Raw genomic sequence first — 17,997 nt, forward strand, 5'->3', positions numbered from 1 at the left:
AATGCTATCCCTACCCCAACCCCCAACCCCCCGACAGGCCCCAGTGTGTGACGTTCCCCGCCCTGTGTCCAAGTGTTTTCACTTTCAATCCTCACCTATGAGTGAGAACATGCGGTGTTTGGTTTTCTGCTCTTGCGACAGTTTGCTGAGAATGATGGTTTCCAGCTTCACCCATGTCCCTGCAAATGACATGAACTCATCCTTTTTTATGGCTGCACAGTATTCCATGGTGTTTATGTGCCACATTTTCTTAATCCAATCTATCACTGATGGACATTTGGGTTGGTTTCAAGTCTTTGCTATTGTGTATAGTGCCACAATAAATTTAGGTGTGAATGTGTCTTTATAGCAGCATGATTTATAATCCTTTGGGTATATACCCAGTAATGGGATCACTGGGTCAAATGGTATTTCTAGTTCTAGATCCTTGAGGAATCACCACACTGTCTTCCACAATGGTTGAACTCATTTACACTCCCAACAGTGTAAAAGCACTCCTATTTCTCCACATCCGCTCCAGCATCTGTTGTTTCCTGACTTTTTAAAGACCGCCATTCTAACTGGCATGAGATGGTATCTCATTGTGGTTTTGATTTGCATTTCTCTGATGACCAATGATGATGAGCATTTTTTCATGTGTCTGTTGGCTGTATAATGTCTTCTTTTGAGAAGTGTCTGTTCATATCCTTTGCCCACTTGTTGATGGGGTTGTTTTTTTCTCGTAAATTTGTTTAAGTTCTTTGTGGATTCTGGATATTAGTCCTTTGTCAGATGAGCAGACTGCAAAAATTTTCTCCCATTCTGTAGGTTGCCTGTTCACTCTGATGGTAGTTTCTTCTGCCGTGCAGAATCTCTTTAGTTTAATTAGATCCCATTTGTCTATTTTGGCTTTTGTTGCCATTGCTTTTGGTGTTTTAGTCATGAAGTCCTTGCCCATGCCTATGGCCTGAATGGTATTGCCTAGGTTTTCTTCTAGGGTTTTTACGAATTAAACCTAAATAATTAAAAAAAATCTGTATACATATAGTCTGTCTCTTAATAGCCTTTGAGGGCAGAGACCATGTCTTGCACATCTTGGCATCAATTCAAATGCTAGGTTAAAGCATCTTAAATATAGGTACTGGAGGTACACACAATGCTTGTTAAATTCCAAAAGGTTAATTACATATTTCCCAGAGGCTTGCTTCTAAGATTATAATTTTAATTCTAATTTTATTAGCTGGAAATGTCACCCAAGAGTATAATAAAACCAGCTAACTCCACAGTCATTCCAGATGGTTCTCTGACTTCTTCCAGGTAATCTCCTGCTATCAGTACTGAAACATGCCTATGACCGAGGGTTAATCTCATGCTTTCATCTCCCCAGCACTTAAAACTCCCTCTGAAAGTGACCCCTCTTTATCTTTACATCTCTCTTATCATGTAAAAATCTATCAGTGACAAAGAGGAACAACTGCAAAGCTGCAGAAATTAAAAACAGACCTTTTGACTTAGGTACAAAATGTTTGCACTTTGGACATAAAGGGAATTTGCTGAGTTACTGAATCAAGTATTTATAGCACCACATAATTGATTTTCTGCCATAATAATTTCTTCTGTAATTCAGCAGCTCCTCCACAAATCCCCATCAAATCTATGACTTCTCAAAAATGCTAACAATGTTGGCTAATACAAAGGAAACAGTGCCACCTAAGCAAAATTAAACTAGAATAATAATCTATTCATAAAGTTCTTTTTAGGGACACATAGTTATTAAAATCTTTGCTTTTGTTATTCACGAGTCATGAGTTTTGCATTTTCCATTCTTTTCTCAATTATGTTATTAGGCTGTATCTTATCAAAAGTATTCTAATTCCTATCTTCAGGCTACAAAGTCTTTGCCCTAAATGAAAATATTAGAGTCCACTAAAAACCAACATAATCAAGTATGCCCTGTGACTTCCAACCCCAAAAGTGGAGGATGCTGACATGCATCATCATCGGTTTTGCCATTTGCCAGCTGGAGGACCTGGGCTAAGCTTGGTGAACATAGGGACTGTGTCTGTTTTATTTGTCAATGTATATCCAGTGACTGGTGAAGCAGACATTCAATTTATAGTTGAATTCATGTCCTGTCTTTCATTCAACAAATATTCGCTGTGCACTTACTATATGCCAGGCACTATGTTAGGTGCTTTACATGAATAATTTCATCCTTAGTTATCACCACTTTAGAGTAGAAGAATAAAAGTTCAGACAGTTAAACGTTTGTTTCAGATCTCAGGATGAGGCCAGGCTTGGTGGTTAGTGTCTGTAATCCCAGCACTTTGGGAGGCCAAGGTGGGCGGATCACTTGAGGTCAGGAGTTCAAGACTGGCCTGGCCAATGTGGCAAAACTCCGTCTTCACTAAAAATACAAAAATTAGCTGGGTGTGGTGGTGCGCACCGGTATTCCCAGCTACTCGGGAGGCTGAGGCAGGAGAATTGCTTGAACCTGGGATGCGGAGGTTGCAGTGAGATGAGATCGTGCCACTGCACTCCAGCCTGGACAATGAGTGAGACTATGTCTCAAAAAAAAAAAAAAAAAAAAAAAGATCTCAGGATGAGCCAAGATTCAAATCCAGATCTTTCTGTGGCCCCAGAGTTCAGGCCTTTTCCTTACTATACCACACAACAACAATTCACAATCAGAAGCTAAAAGCTGGAGTTTGTGAAGCTCGCATGTTATTAACTACATCTGGCTGAGTATGTGTTTTGTTTTGGCTGTCTAGGATTTTTGAAAAATGAAGCCAACATTTTAAACTGAAGAGGTTTTACATACAATCTAAATTTCGCGCTTCTTTTTGAAAAGCCTAAAGATGTGGTAGCAATGTTCCTACATCCCTGTATGGCAACAACTGCTGAAGCTAAGCAGAGGCTGCCCCTTAGATGGGACATGTGCTCTTCATGTGGCCTGCTAACTCATTTGCGTTATTTGTTTGGCCCCTGTAGATTTGGTTTGTAACTTTTGCTACCTCTATGTGGATCTCTAAGTACCCTCATCAGTACTTGTCTATTATACTAGCCTACTAAGTGGCCTCTGTTGCTCTAACCTCTCATCTTCCTATCTTCTACACTGCTCTAGTTTGTTTCTGAAACAATCACGTCACTGCCCTACTCAAGAGTATGGTATTATGTACTCCTTAGTGACCAGAGAATAATATTAGTCTAAACTCCTTAACATGACATTCTAGACATTCTGTGATTTGATTTCAAATTACTTTTCCTGTCATATTTTCCTTGTCTAATGACTGCATGGATTGCAGCTATCCTAGAAGGGGGTGTCTAGTAGCCTGCTACAAAATTCTGCCCCTGTCAGCATTTTAATCAATGGCTTGGATCACAAGAAATACGATTTTCAAATTTAAGAAGAAGGAAAAGGAAACCTATAATTTATTTATATCCAGCCTCAGAAATGCATGCCTTAATCCTTTTACTGCCTACAGAAGACTTTGGCAAGTGCTTAACAAAAAGATCTGGAGTCAATGGTGGTTTTAAGATTATGTACAAGCCACTCACAGAGATACTAGTGCTCCTTTGCCTTTTTATAGCATAAAAAGGCATTTTTGGATATAGAATCTCATTTCTTCAAGTCCAACAACAAAAATAGGATGATAGATAAAATATTTAAATGAACCAAATGAATGATTAAATAAAGTAAGAATTGTATTTGGACAGAAAGCTCTTGGCACAGCACTGATACCTAAGGATAAATTATAACCATGAACATTTTTCAGAATTCCAAAGATGTGTTCAGCACTCTGCTGGGGGCTGGGATGGTGATTCTAAAATGTATTATCACATACGAGGCTCAAAACACTGGGGTGAAGCCAGTGAAACTGATAATACAGTTGTTTTAGGAAGAACGAGTAACTGTTAATTGTTACACGCATCTCATCTCATAACTACAGAGAGAGTTAAGCTATAAAAATTTAGTTTATTAATTCCAAATAAGGGGATACTGTCCAGATACTTTTCCCCCGCCTTAATCCTTCTAGAGGATTCAAATCTTACTCCTGGTGGACTGATTTCTCATGATAACACTTTGGCATGGAGCATGCCCAGAGGTCAGCTGCAAGGCACTTCCTAGAAGTCATGTCAGCTTCAGCTAGCCTTCTTGGATGGAAAAGAGAAGAGATTTTAGCTTTGGCCAAGTAGAGTCTCTACAACACTCCCCATCCCCCCCAATTAAACAAATAAAGTTGATTTTGTAAGGAAAACATTAAAAGCCTGGGCAACATAGCAAAACCCCATCTCTAAAAAAAATAAGAAGAAGAAATAGGCTGGGCGTGGTGGTGCACACCTGTGGTCCCAGCTACTAAAGAGGCTGAGGTGGGAGGATCCCTTGAGACCAGGAGTTTGAGGCTGCAGTGAGCCATGATTTTGCCACTGCACTTCAGCCTGGGTGACAGAGTGAGACCTTGTGTTTAAAAAAAGAAAAATAAAGCACAAATATGTTGTTTTTCCACAGCTCTCCTTGTAACACCACAGATCTTTACACAACATAATGAGTCAAGTTATTAAACATGCAATTCGGAAATCAGTTACTTAGTAAAGAGACAACAATTCCAGACCAATACAAATGTCACCTTAACTTGAAAGACAGCAAAAATGCAAGCAGTCACCAGACAACATTTCAGAAAATGTATCCTAGGGCTTGCTTGAGTGAAAACAAACCTCTTCATAATTTTTTAACCTTGAAAACTCTGCATTTGTACTTTTGTTGTTTTTAGAAAATTTCCTACAAAATTCACAAGATTAGGATGAAGCCAGTAAAATTTTTATTGTTACTATGAGGAAGAATAATTGTTAATGGCGACACAATATCCTAAATCACAGAAGGTATACAATTGTCTAACTTCAGCAGATATCTGTAACAGGTAATTTAGTGTTGAACCACTGATTTGCACTTCCATACAGTTCTGTTTTTGTGAAACTTCTGATACAGTGCTTAAACATAACTTCTCGGCCGGGCATGGTGGCTCATGTCTGTAATCCCAGCACTTTGGGAGGCCAAGGCGGGCGGATCACAAGGTCAGGAGATCGAGACCATCCTGGCTAACACGGTGAAACCCCGTCTCTACTAAAAATACTAAAATTAGCTGGGCGCGGTGGCAAGCGCCTATAATCCCAGCTACTTGGGAGGCTGAGGCAGGAGAATCACTTGTACCCAGGAGGGTGGAGGTTGCAGCGAGCTGAGACTGCGGTACTGCACTCCAGCCTGGGTGACAGAGTCAGACTCTGTCTCAAAAAAAAACAAAAACAAAACAAAACAAAAAAAACACCAAAAAAACCCCATATCTTCTCTTGCACTAATCAATATTTCTTTTAAGCCATACTTCATTACAAACTTAATAAAATATCGTTTAATTCACATTGCTTCTCTTGACCAAGCACCTAAAATAGCTATCTATTAGCCTGGGCAACATGGTAAAATACAACAATTAACCAGATGTGGTGGCACACTCCTGTAATTCCAGCTACTAGGGAAGCTGAGGTGGGAGGATTGCTTGAACTCAGGAAGCGGAGGTTGCAGTGAGCCGGGATCATGCCTCTGCACTCCAGTCTGGGCGACAGAGCGAGACTCTGTCTCAAAAAAACAAAAACAGACACACAAAAAAGCTCCCTATTGATCACATATCTGGATTTTACAACCTGGCATCAAAGATCTGCATAATAATGGTAATATTAGCTAAGATGTCAATAGCACTTACTATGTACCAGTATTTCTACCATCTATTGCTGTGTGGAAAAAAAAAACGGCCAAAACTTAGTGGCTTAAAAACAACCACTGTATTTTTTTATTTTAAATTGATTAAAATAAATTTATACCCAGGACATAGCAGAGGACTGCAGGTGCCTCCTCCAGCTGTCCCCCAAAACAACCATTTTATTACCTCTCACTAGTCTATGGATTGACTGATGGTTAAGGGAATAGGTTCTGAAATCAGACTAACTCTCAAGGTTATGACTGTGAGGATTAAATCCTCACATGTGTGTATGTGAAGTGTTTAGCATAGTATCTGGTACCTAGGAAGTGTTCAGTCAATGCTGGGCATCATTATTATTATATTTTATGAGTTATTTTTCCTCAACTCAATGATATTAAATCACAAGTTCCTCAAAGGCAAAGGCTAGGTCTTTGATGTTGAGGTTCCTCGTTTAGACTACCAAAGGGTTCTTAACACAAGAAAGAGCTGAATAAATACTTTTGATTTGAATCAACAGGTGTGATAAATTAAAAATAAGTATCCCTCATTTTTCATTAAGCTTTTAGAACCCTAAACTTACAGACCTGAAAAAAAGGGGCCCTAAGTTATTTTTTGGAGGCTAGAATCTCCAAGTACTCTCCCACGCCAGCCTGGAGAGTACTGTCTTTATAACCAGTGTCTACTGGTGAAGTATGACATTAAGCTGTATTAGACATCATCAGCATTTACACAGAAGTGAATGACAGACTCTTAGGGTTCTGAGACCCTTGAATACTTCTGGAATTTTTAAGACACCGATGGCTTCAGCCCCAGAGATTTTGTTTTCAACTACCCTTTGATGGAGGCTTTGCATCTGTTGTCTTTAAAAGCACTCCAGGTGATTCTAATGTGCAGCAGAGTTAAGAGTTATGGGTCCAGGTCAAAGGATTAGAGCCCATATTGAGCAATAACAGATCTGAAATCAGGAGACCTGGGCTCTTGTATTGAATACTGGATCATCAATTCAATTCGAGAAACTGTTTTTGTGAAATGCTCTATGCTAGATACCATAACATGAAGAATGAGGAGCCAATAATCTGGACCTTTAGTTTTTGAGTCTGATCATTTAAAGATGGGAGTGGTTTTCCTACTTTTTAAAAAAATGTGGTTTTAGCTTTTAAAAATGAAATCTTACATATAAGTTCAATATATGTAAAAGAAACAAAAGGAAAGCAGGTTGGCATTAGGAATTCCTACTATACTGCATTAGCCTTCCCCCTGCTTTTCTCCATTGGAAGCTGACTCTAACTGCATTTTCCTCCTATAGTTTTGGTGGCGTACTTTCTCCTTATCCTAAGGTTGCAAATTTCACTTTTCTTGGAGCACAGCGGAAGAGAAGTCAAGCATTTGCCACAGAGCTGTGGGTGCACGAAATACTCACGCTGACTAGAACCTTGGCTCAGAAGAGTCCCTATCTGCTCAAGTCTTATGGGAGGCACTGTAGTTTGTACCATTTCTGACTTTCTGCCTAGAGTCTCCCATGTGTTTTCTGGGCTAAATTAGTCACTCTTCTCCAATTGTTCCAAGTAATATTCTGGGAAAGGAAAACCTAACAAAATAACTTAAATATTCAATCATGTAAACACATTCTCAACATTTCATGGAAACAATCTAAGGCAGTAAATCCATAAACCAAAGAAAGCTTTCTGGGACCTAGACATTCAAATAGTGTAATTATGGCCCGGCATGGTGGCTCATGCCTGTAATCTCAGCACTTTGGGAGACTGAGGCGGACACATCACTTGAGGTCAGGAGTTCGAGACTAGCCTGGCCAACATGGTAAAACCCTGTCTCTACTAAAAATACAAAAATTAGCTGAGCGTGGTGGTAGGCGCCTATAATCCCAGCTACTCAGGAAGCTGAGGCAGGAGAATCACTTGAACCCGGGAGGCGGAGGTTGCAGTGAGCTCAGATTGCACCACTGCACTCTGGCCTGGGGGATAGGGTGAAACTTTTCCTCCAAAAAAAAAAAAAACAAAACAAAACAAACCCCCCCCCCCCCACAAAAAAAAAACCCAGTGTAATTACTTCCCATTATTGAACACGATGCCAATACTCTTCAGTGGCTCATGACGAACTCTTCATTGTATTATTTGAAAATTTAAAAATATTATTAAAAACTTAAATCTATATTGTCTAATACTTTCTTCCAACCCTCACGTTGCCCACGAACAAAACTCTTTCAAGTCTAGGTCTGTATACTTCACAATCTTTTCTTCTTCAAGTTTTACAAGACATAAGACAGTGGGTAGAAACAGCAATAATCTTACTGGTTCTGAGAAAAATCACAGTAGACATTAAAGCTTGCTAGTTCCTTTTTCGGTTTAGTGGGGACACTTTATATTATATTCTATACATGGTGATAGCAAAGTAAGAAGAGGTATACTTTTGGAAGAAATCTATTTTTTTCTGGAAGATGAAAAATTTCAATAAAAATTTTTATGTTTTCATTAAGTTATTCTGTTGTAAAAATTTTATTTTTAAATGTGTATGTCAGGAATTATTTGATGGTCCTGGAATCCTCCTGCAATAGGGTCCAGGATGATTGTTTCCAAGGCAGAAACAGAATTGAAACTGACTCACACAGGACAACCTCCGTAGCGTTGCCCCCCAATCTTCTGGCATGACTTTCTAGGAGATGGGATGCATTCGCCCTTCAGTACGATCTTGGCCTTCACCTCCTACTGTCTCAGAATTAGAAGAGAGGGCATTGTTCCTTTTGTCAAACACATGGTCCCTTTACCTGTTTGTGGGAGGTGTTACAATCTTCTAAAAAGAAAATGTACTTGGAGGGGCCAACAGAAATAATCAAATTCCATGCTACTGTAGAATAAATTAGAGCCTGGCTCAGTCATAATTATGTTTCCTTTCTCATTGTTTTCTTGCAAAATAAATGATCAATTGATTTTTAATGGCACTACATAACCTACTAAAGACTGCTCAGATTAGCAACTTTCTTTTAACTTCTATTCCAAAGTACAAATTCTGCAACTTCACCTGATCTTCACATGATTCTCCTGTGCTGTCTCATTCTTTAGCTTTTCTTCATTTTGTTATTCCATAGATTTTGTTTCCATGTTTCTGACCTCTATTCTTTTTTCTTTTCTCTTCTTCCAACAAAGTTCTGTAATCATCTCTCTGTAGAAGCCTCTTGTATTTATATTTGTAGCTGGAATTATCTTTCAAGTTAAAATTCTGCAATTTTCCTTGTTTTCTGGACAGATCCACATAGAAGTCCAAGCTACGGGTGGCCTGTAGTTCTTTTTATTTTAGTTTTATTATTAATAATTAAGAAAGCTTTAAAAAGTGGATTTCTGCCTTTTTTTTTTTGAGACAAAGTCTCGCTCTGGAGTGCAGTAGCACCATCTTGTTCCTTCTGCCTCCATTTCCAGTCACGATTCCCAGTAAGTGATTCATGTGTTGTTTTTTTTTTGTTGTTGTTTTTTTTTGCCTATAATATTTATGTCATCTCATACTTCACCCACTCTTTATCTCATTCCCACCTGCAAGATAAATGCTCATTTATCATTCATGGGCACACATGTCACAATTTTTGGGGGGTGTTCCTCCTTGGGTCACCAGGAACTAATGTATTCTTACAGTACTTAGATTGTATCTGTTTTAGAATACACATGCTATAATTTGTTTGACTAATCTATCTTCTCTGTACGCGTGTGTATTTAAGGTTGGAGATTTTGACTTGTTGGCTTTTGTAGTCCTAATACTCAGGACGTGGTAGCATAGGACATCAATGTCTACTGAACTGAACTGTACTATATTTCTTTTGGAGTAGAGAAAGAAATAGTCTTAGTAGGCTGCCTCATTTTTCTGAAGAATGAACAAAAGGGTCCAAACCTTTTTTTCATCATATAAAAAAAAATTGTCCATCACATGAAAAAAGTTAATTATCATTCAAAAAAAGTTGATAAGTTCAGAAAAATATTTCATAAAATTAAAAATTAGTAATTATTATAAAAATAAATTTAATAAGATTAAAAATACTGTTAATTATTCACTGAAGAACACAATAAGTGTTCTAGAGCTTCTGAGTAAATTGCCCCAGTTTCCTTCTATCACTAGTTTAAATAGCATATATAAACTAATCTTAATAAAGAACATTAGTTCTAAACTAATTATAATAATTCACAGTTTCTCAGAAGCAGAAGTTTTTCAGGAGCAGTAGGATAGAGGAACAGTCTTTCAAAACTAGAAGGGAAAAGTGGGAGAAGCAAGGAGAGGTTGTGCTGAAAGGGAAGAGGAGGAGGAGGAATGCTAAACTGTCTTAAAGAACAAGAAGAAAATGAAGGGAGGAAATAAAAGCAAGACACTAATTCTCTGACCATTCTAAAATTCTGCTGTGCTGGAAAGATGTGCTGTAATAAACACATTCACATCTTTTCCAGGCCAAATTTGGATTCAGCCAGCACTGATGCTTGTCTTCACTCTCAAACATTTTTCTGCTGACTAATTTATTTTTAAGATTAATATTTGGTTTACAGCAGAAAAAAACCATGAAAAAAGACCCTTCATCACCCACTCCCTCCCCTATCTTTTTTTTTTTGTGGTCAAAAATATAATCCCTTGAGACCTATTGTAGAAAATGCGATGTATCCAGATCACGAAGTCTGAAAAAAAACAAAATCCTTTTCCTATTTTGTAAATTTTTGAGACCTCTTATCATTTACCAATTAAAAGTGATGACTTAGGAAATATCTATTTTTTATATTTCTATAAGATTTTTCTTCTAGCCACAATCTCAATACTATGAAAGTCGGCATATTTGTATTCCATCAGAATTACCTACAAACTCTCGTATCTATAGTAGGACAATCAGGATCCATATTAATTACTAAGGCAAAGCCAGTATTCAAGGAACTTCTGAATTATTAGTGAAATACAAAAGTGTATTTAGTGTAATTTTGAAAACTACGTTCCCTATTAGAAATATGTGAAAATGGCCAGGCATGGTGGTTCATGCCTATAACCCCAACACCTGGGGAAGCCAAGGGGGAGGATCACTTGAGCCCAGGAGTTTGAGACCAGCCTGGGCAATATAGTGAGATGTCACCTCTACAAAAGAAAAAAATTTTTTTAAATTAGCTGTGTGTGGTGGTGCATGCTTGCAGTCCTGCTACTGAGGAGGCTGAGGTGGGAGGATTGCTTAAGCCCAGGAGGTGGAGGTTGCAGTGAGCTGAGATGGCATCACTGTACTCCAGCTTGGGCAACAGAGCTAAAAACCAGTCTCAAAAAAAAAAAAAAAAGGGAAATATATGAATATTTGAAACTTATAAATAATACTATGTAACGATTAATTAAACCATAACAACTTGACTTTGCCCCCTCTCAGCCAAAACTTAATGAAGTATCCTTGCTGGTTATATGTGTGAAAATGCCTGAAGAAATTAGAGGGCAGGAGTGATGTCAATTCAATATCTCTAAGCAAAAAGATAAAAAAAAAGTTTCTAGAGGTATGCTTCATAAATTGGAACTCATTTGAAGAACTCTATTATAGTTAAAGAACTTGAGGTTTGAAATCAGACAGAATTGAGTGAGTCCTGTTCTGACATTTACTAGCTAGGTAGTATAGATTCTTTCCAAGCCACATTTCCTTCACCTTAAAATGGAGTAATATTTCACTGGGTTAGATTAGGTACTGCAAGTCAAACGTAGCATCTTGTATATAGTAAAAGTTCAGTAAATATTAGCTCTCTTTATTATTCCTATCACCTGCCTCTGGACTCCCATTCTTTACCGTGTTCTGTTAGGTAAATGAACTTACATGAGAAACACCAGGCTTTGACATGAAAAACACAGATTTTACTCTACTCATGTTAGGGAGTATCGGCTGGGGGAATACCTAGAGTCTGATGGTGGCAGGAAGGTCACCACTTAGCTAGCTCAGGAAATGCTGTGACTCTCTGTACTTTAATGTCACTAACTGATTAGGTCAGTTAGATTTACACAAATGACACAAATGACTTTTCTAACTGCTTCTCTGATTAGGTAAGTTAGAGTCATACAAATGACACAGATTACTTTTTCCAGGTAGACTTTCCTATTACCGTACCCTGAATTTACTTGCCATGGGCTTTCATATTTTGAAATGGAAATAATAACTAGGTCTAAAAATTTTATTTACAGCCAGATAAACTAGTGGGTCTTTACGTAGAATGTATAAGCCAAAGTTAAAATTCAGCAATAAAGAAATTAAATAACTATAAAATCAGGTAGAAATGTAAATTTATATTTCTTTAAACTGAGGAGTCATGTTGTACATCTCACATTTTTTCCTAATATATTTATAAGAGAATTAGTTTAATTGGATATTATATACTGAATTAGACACATTTTGAAATAATACAGGTTACCTAAGCACTCCAGGTGTGGAAAATTCTTAATAATTAGCAGTCTTAATGAAATCTTCTAACAACATGGGTGAGCCTCAAAACCTTTATGCTCAGTGAGAAAAGCCACACACAAAAGAACATATATTGTATGATTCCCTTTAAATAAAATGTCTAGAGAAGACAAATTTATAGAGACAGAAAGCAGATTAGTGGTTGCCTGGGGATGGGGAGTGACTGAGAATGGGCATAAGGTTTCTTTTTGGGGTGACAGAAATGTTCTACCTATTTATTTATTTATTTCTATTTTTTATTTTTGAGATGGAGTCTCACTTTGTCACCCAGGCTGGAGTGCAATGGCGTAATCTCGGCTCACTGCAACCTCCACCTCCCAGGTTCAACAGATTCTTCTGTCTCGGCCTCCCAAGTAGCTGGGACTACAGGAGTGTGCCACCATGCCCAGCTAATTTTTGTATTTTTAGTAGAGATGGAGGTTTCGCTATGTTGGTCAGGCTGGACTTGAACTCCTGACCTCAGGTGATCCAACTGCCTCGGCCTCCCGAAGTGCTGGGATTACAGGCATGAACCATCACTCCTGGCCTATTTATTTATTTATTTATTTATTTACTTACTTATTTTTGTTTTTGAGAAATGTTCTAAAATTAGACTGTGGTGATGATTTTACCACTCTGTAAAACACTAAAATTACTAATACACACACTTAAGATGGGTGAATTTTATGATATATAAATTACACTTCAATAATCTTCTTCAAACAAATCTTTTGAATGGCTAGATACGAGAAAATAAATTTTTACATGTTGAATGGAGAATTTTGAAGAAAAAATATGTTTCTCCTGAGAATGAGTGTCTGAATAATGCTCTTATTCTGAAGTAAGACCTAACTCAATCAATAAAACTTCCTCAAATGCCAACTACATGTGGGGGATCTTTAGAATCTGGAAAGGCTTCACTTCAGGATGATTGCACTTAAGGTGAATAGGGTATTTATTTTTCCTCCCAGGGTAAACACAGGCTATGAGGGTACCAAAGGAGAAAGTGTTAGCTCTCCTGGGAGTCATTTTGAGTATCAATAACCAACAGATGTGCCTCAAAGAAGTAATGGGATGGCTTTGCCATATTTTGACAGATTCCAGGAAACCCTCTGGAATACCCTGGTTATCAAGAACTACAACAGGGTGACCCTGAGGTGCATGGGTCACTGGAGAGAAGGCATTAAGTTAAAGGTGGCAGCCGGGTGTGGTGGCTCGCACCTGTAATCCCAGCACTTTGGCAGGTCGAGACAGGTGGATCACCTGAGGTCAGGAGTTCGAGACCAGCCTGGCCAACATGGTGAAACCCCATCTCTATGGTAAAAATGCAAAAATTAGCCGGGCATGGTGGTGGGCACCTGTAATCCCGGCTACTCGGGAGGCTGAGGTGGGAGAATTGCTTGAACCCAGGAGGCAGAGGTTGCAGTGAGCTGAGATCGCACCACTGCACTCCAGCCTGGGCGAAAAGAGCAAAACTCCATCTCAAAAAAAAAAAAAAAAGTTAAATGGTGGCTTGTGGTGAAGGGGCCATGACTTTCACTGTTGCTCACTGCTATTGTTGGGAAGGAATAATACAAAAGTATCCTATTGTGGTTCTATTTCTGCTCTATTGGGTTTTACTTTATTATTTTCCTTCTAAAAAAGTAACCTTTAGACATGAACCCCTGCTTTACATATTCTCAGTATACACTCTGGCTCTGAATTTAATAAACATAATCTTTAAATGCAAAGGGCATAAGTAAATCAATGAGTAGCCCAATGTTATTATTCATCAACTTTGAAATGATTCCTCTACTGTCAACAGCTGATCAATGGATATGAAAGGCCATTAGTATGTGTCGTGAGGGTAAGGGATTATGTGTTACTAATCTGTGATTACTCTGAAACAGATATAAGCACAGGGCTTGGCATAGCTAATAAATTGAAATCGAAAATGAAAGTACCATATAAACAACAAACATAAGTATAAAAGATTACATTATTTTTCACACTAAAAGTAATCCTAAGAATTTAAACCTGGCTGTTAAGGTACCACCTTCAAAGAAGGCTTCTGTAAGAGTTAATGAATTACATGTTACTTAGTAAAAGTGGAAAGAAGTAAGAAGGAACTGCAGGCTTACAATCTAGGGGAAAAAATAATTTGTGGTGGCTGTCGCATGACAAATTCCAAAGGATCTAAGACAGGCGATGTTACAAGTGGGAAATCTTGAACACTCTGACACTAAATAAAACTCTAAAAGATAAACATAACCTTTCATCTGGGCTAATGAAATATCCTGCTCATATGAGAATAGTAGGTACATATATACCATCTTTTCATTACAAATATAAATGGATTAATTAAAAATAATTAGGTATATGTGCTATTATGAGAGGATGACCAAGATGTACTACTAAGTGAAAGAATCAAGGTGTGAAAACAGAGTAAATGGTTTGTTTTTGTTAAAAATGATACTTTTTAAAAAAATTACTTTTATTTTTATTTTGAGACATAGTCTTGCTCTGTCACCCAGGCTGGAGTGCAGTGGCGTGATCTCGGCTCACTGCAGCCTCTGCCTCCTGAGTTCAAGTGATTCTCCTTCCCCAGGAGAATATATATATATAATTTTTTTTTTTTTTTAGGCGGAGTTTTGCTCTTGTTGCCCAGGCTAGAGTACAATGGTGCGCTCTCGGTTCATGGCAACCTCCGCCTCCAAGGTTCAAGCAATTCTCCTGCCACAGCCTCTCAAGTAGCTGGGATTACAGGCATATGCCACCACGCCCGGCTAATTTCGTATTTTTAGTAGAGATGGGGATTCTCCATGTTGGTCAGGCTGGTCTTCAACTCCCAACCTCAGGTGATCCACCCGCCTCGGCCTCCCAAAGTTTTGGGATTACAGGTGTGAGCCACCACACCTGGTATATACATAACTTTTACTTAAGATAATGTCCATCTGGTTGGTGGCATTGTGGACCAGTTTGATTTTTAAAAATTATCTGCAGTATTAGACTATTAATATAAGTTCCTAGGGACCATGTCAATGTTTTATTAATGTTGCTGCCCAGATGTTGCCTGTTATAGTAGCTTTTTATATTGAGCTACTCAATAAACTTTTGTTCCATTGAAAAAAATTAATAATGTTATTTAAAGTATTTTAAAAGTAAGTTTAAACAAGACAAGCAGCTGAGTCCATTCTCTGAAGCAATGCTGGCAAGACCCAGGAGTTTATACTGGCTGGACAGTATGAGGATGGCTAATTTGCAATTTGTGCCCAGGAATATGTAATTTACATCTACTTCCTGAATTAACAAATCTAATATGCACTAGAAATAATTTTCCAAAAGGTAAATATTTAGAAAATATCCGAGAATCTGTGTGATCTACCTTACCCAACCCCTCTGTTATCAATGCAGTACTTCTTTCTTCCAAATCTATCCTTCTCTGTCTTGCTTTGTGATACTGGAACTGGCCCTTATAAACATTTCTCCTTTGCCAAAATGTAGAATATTAAGCTTTGCCAGTAAAGGTGCTGAAGCAACACTGCAGTAGAAAGTGTATTCTCTTCCTAGTTCTGGTGTACTTTCTCCTTCTTGCTCCTGTGGTAAGCACCTAATGGTGGTGTGTGGGACCACAGTGGCAGTGCTATCTATAAAGTTTCAGTGGTACCCCAGGTGGTAGCTTCCTATCAAGTTTCACTAGCACCCTAGAAGTTTCAGGGCCATCCTAGTGGGTGGCTTCCTAGCAAGTCTTGCCAGCACTCCAGCAGGCAGTTTACTGCTTGCCAGTTCTGGTCTCTTGAAATTCGATGCCATCCAGTGGCCACAACACCTCTCCAACATGATCTGAATCAGCCTAGATCTGGGAAGGGGCTCTCTTCCAAGTTTGCTTCTTTGTTAGGTAGTATGCCTGAGCCCTAGAGGTAGTAGTTGCTCCCTATATTTTATTCCTGTATTCTTACGAATTCTCTTTACCTCTTAGTAGTTAATCCCCTATTACTACTTAATAACTCCTTATATTAACATTTCTGGTCAGGCATGGTGGCTCACCCCTGTAATTGCAGCACTTTGGGAGGCCAAGGTGGGCAGACAGCTTGAGTCTAGGAATTTGAGACCAGCCTGGGCAACATGATGAAACTCTGTCTCTACAAAAAAAATACAAAAATCAGCCAGGTGTGGTGGCTCACCCCTGTAATTGCAGCACTTTGGGAGGCCAAGGTGGGCACACAGCTTGAGTCTAGGAATTTTAGACCAGCCTGGGCAACATGGTAAAACTCTGTCTCTACAAAAAAAGACAAAAATTCTGCTGGACATGGTGGTTCACACCTGTAATCCCAGCACTTTGGGAGGCCAAGGCAGGCGGATCACAAGGTCAGGAGATCAAGACCATTCTGGCCAACATGGTGAAACCCTGTCTCTACTAAAAACACAAAAATTAGCTGGGTGTGGTGGCACGTGCCTGTAGTCCCACCTACTCGGGAGGCTGAGGCAGGAGAATCACTTTAACCTGGGAGGTGGAGGTTGCAGTGAGCTGAAATTGCGCCACTACACTCTAGCCTGGGCGACAGAGCGAGACCCCATCACAAAAAAAGAAAAAAAAATTAGCTGGGTGTGGTGGCGTGTGCCTGTAGTTCCAGCTACTTGGAGGCTGAGATGGGAGGATCACTTGAGCCCAGGAGGCAGAGGCTGTAGGGAGCTAAGATTGTGCCACTGCACTACAGCCTGGGCAACAGAGTGAAACACTGCCTCAAAAAAATAAAAATAGGCCAGGCGCGGTAGCTCATGCCTGTAATCCCAGCACTTTCGGAGGCCGAGGCGGGTGGATCACCTGAGGTCAGGAGTTTGAGACCAGCCTGACCAAGATAGTGAAACCCCATTTCTACTAAAAATACAAAAAGTCAGCCAAGTGTGGTGGTGCATGCCTATAATCCCAGCCACTTGGGCAACTGAGGCAGGAGAATCACTTGAACATGGGAGGAGGAGGTTGCAATGAGCCGAGATTGAGCCATTGCACTCTACCCTGGGCAACAAGAGCTAAAACTCTGTCTCAATAAATAAATAAATAAAAATAAAATAAAATTTCTCTGTTCAAATTACTGGTGTGGTTTCTGGCTCCTGACTGGACCTGGACTGATTCATCCCTATACCAAAATAACCCAAAACAAACTCATCCAACAACAAACCATGCCAACCACAAAAAATCAAATCTAAGCCCACCACTAAAACCTATGTATGATTAATCTGCTAACACAGAGAAACAGTATGGCAGTTACCAAACTTGTTAACTTATTGCTTCCTGAAGCTGACTGTGCATGTAGCTGAATAGTAAGTCAGCTGCTACCACAGATTTACTGTTTATTATTGCATATTTCAGAAGGATGTATTAAATGCATTGTTCTGAGTGTGGGTGGTTATCTAATTCTTTACAAGTCCTTCACAGGAAAAGAAATTTGCTTGTTTTTTCTGCCATAAGAATGAATCTATTTATGAAAAAGCATAGATATAACTGTAGTAAGTGACAGAATTTTAAAAAATCACTTTGAACATTTCAGAAAATTCTCAGAAGGTTCGCAGAAATTACCAGTAAAGTTAAACTCTAATTTCTGGCTTCAATGTCATTCATTCAATAAATATTTACTGAGTGGCCCTGGGACATAGCAGTAAGAGGACAGACAATATCCCAGCCTCATGAAATTTACTTTCTGTGATGGGGAAAAAACATGTAAACAAACCAATATGTAACATAAATTCAGGTGTTGTGAAGTACTATAAAGAAAATTAAGGAAAAGGATGTAACGGGTGTGGGTGCTATTTTAGGAGATGATTTAGTGTTCTATATTAAATTTCCTACACATA

At 38.8% G+C, this 17,997-nt stretch overlaps 1 protein-coding gene across 6 annotated transcripts in view; it reads right to left on the reverse strand.

Moving 5' to 3' along the window:
* The window catches only part of SBF2 (SET binding factor 2), a 531,976-nt gene that overhangs the window by 101,956 nt on the left and 412,023 nt on the right, over positions 1-17,997 (reverse strand). The window lies entirely within an intron of this gene.

This window comes from Gorilla gorilla, chromosome 9 (genome assembly GCF_029281585.2).
Source record: "Gorilla gorilla gorilla isolate KB3781 chromosome 9, NHGRI_mGorGor1-v2.1_pri, whole genome shotgun sequence".
Taxonomy (NCBI): domain Eukaryota; kingdom Metazoa; phylum Chordata; class Mammalia; order Primates; family Hominidae; genus Gorilla; species Gorilla gorilla.